The following is a 2311-nucleotide window of genomic DNA, read 5'->3' as shown; positions in this document are numbered from 1 at the left end:
GCCACACGCTCGACGCTACTCCCGACCGGTCCGAGCGAACCGAAAGTGCCTTCCTATAAATACCGAACGGCCGGCCGCTAGGTCGGCGACGCATGGGCTTACGCCCAGGCGTATGCCTGTGCAAACCGCCGTGAGAGCGTACCATCCCGCCGGCACGGTAAAACTTAGACTGAAAATATCGTCGAACATATCCTTTCATTTTATAACGTTCTATACATGAAAATTAATAAATTAACATGCAGGACATAATAAATTCACATTCTCATGTAAATCATGGGTTTAATTAATATTTTAAAAAATTTTAAAACCGCCCAGAACCGATGAGATGAAAATATTAAAACGATATTTTTGCATTTTCTTACGGTAAAACATTAACAAATAAGCGACTATAGCAATATAAAACTCCATTTGTAATTTAATTAATCAAAATTAATATTTTTTTTTGATTTTTCAGCGATCCAGAACCGATGAGACGAAAACATTAAAACGATATTTTTGCATTTTCTTACGACAAAACATTAACAAATACGAGACTATAACAATATAAAACTACATATGTAATTTAATTAATCAAAATTAATAATTTTTTTTGATTTTTCAGTGATCCAGAACCGATAAGTCGAAAATTTTAACAATCATATTTTTGCATTCTGTACCGTGGATCCATCGTTAAACGCTATTAAACTAACGTCCGTGATGGTATAAATGCAGATTTTCGCTCCGTTTAGCCAAAATAACGAACTATAGGTGCGCTCCGAAATATTTCAAAGTCCCAGCGGCGTATTGCTTCGCCTCTTAGAACCGATTAGTCGAAAATTTTAACAATCATATTTTTGCATTCTGTACCGTGGATCGATCGTTAAACGCTATTAAACTAGCGTCCGTGATGGTATAAATGCAGATTTTCGCTCCGTTTAGCCAAAATAACGAACTTTAGGTGCGCTCCGAAATATTTCAAAGTCCCAGCGGCGTATTGCTTCGCCTCTTAGAACCGATTAGTCGAAAATTTTAACAATCATATTTTTGCATTCTGTACCGTGGATCCATCGTTAAACGCTATTAAACTAACGTCCGTGATGGTATAAATGCAGATTTTCGCTCCGTTTAGCCAAAATAACGAACTATAGGTGCGCTCCGAAATATTTCAAAGTCCCAGCGGCGTATTGCTTCGCCTCTTAGAACCGATTAGTCGAAAATTTTAACAATCATATTTTTGCATTCTGTACCGTGGATCGATCGTTAAACGCTATTAAACTAGCGTCCGTGATGGTATAAATGCAGATTTTCGCTCCGTTTAGCCAAAATAACGAACTTTAGGTGCGCTCCGAAATATTTCAAAGTCCCAGCGGCGTATTGCTTCGCCTCTTAGAACCGATTAGTCGAAAATTTTAACAATCATATTTTTGCATTCTGTACCGTGGATCCATCGTTAAACGCTATTAAACTAACGTCCGTGATGGTATAAATGCAGATTTTCGCTCCGTTTAGCCAAAATAACGAACTTTAGGTGCGCTCCGAAATATTTCAAAGTCCCAGCGGCGTATTGCTTCGCCTCTTAGAACCGATTAGTCGAAAATTTTAACAATCATATTTTTGCATTCTGTACCGTGGATCGATCGTTAAACGCTATTAAACTAACGTCCGTGATGGTATAAATGCAGATTTTCGCTCCGTTTAGCCAAAATAACGAACTTTAGGTGCGCTCCGAAATATTTCAAAGTCCCAGCGGCGTATTGCTTCGCCTCTTAGAACCGATTAGTCGAAAATTTTAACAATCATATTTTTGCATTCTGTACCGTGGATCGATCGTTAAACGCTATTAAACTAACGTCCGTGATGGTATAAATGCAGATTTTCGCTCCGTTTAGCCAAAATAACGAACTTTAGGTGCGCTCCGAAATATTTCAAAGTCCCAGCGGCGTATTGCTTCGCCTCTTAGAACCGATTAGTCGAAAATTTTAACAATCATATTTTTGCATTCTGTACCGTGGATCCATAGTTAAACGCTATTAAACTAACGTCCGTGATGGTATAAATGCAGATTTTCGCTCCGTTTAGCCAAAATAACGAACTTTAGGTGCGCTCCGAAATATTTCAAAGTCCCAGCGGCGTATTGCTTCGCCTCTTAGAACCGATTAGTCGAAAATTTTAACAATCATATTTTTGCATTCTGTACCGTGGATCGATCGTTAAACGCTATTAAACTAACGTCCGTGATGGTATAAATGCAGATTTTCGCTCCGTTTAGCCAAAATAACGAACTATAGGTGCGCTCCGAAATATTTCAAAGTCCCAGCGGCGTATTGCTTCG

The sequence above is a fragment of the Osmia lignaria genome, unplaced genomic scaffold (genome assembly GCF_051020975.1).
Source record: "Osmia lignaria lignaria isolate PbOS001 unplaced genomic scaffold, iyOsmLign1 scaffold0058, whole genome shotgun sequence".
Lineage (NCBI taxonomy): Eukaryota > Metazoa > Arthropoda > Insecta > Hymenoptera > Megachilidae > Osmia > Osmia lignaria.
This window is presented reverse-complemented; position numbering follows the sequence as displayed.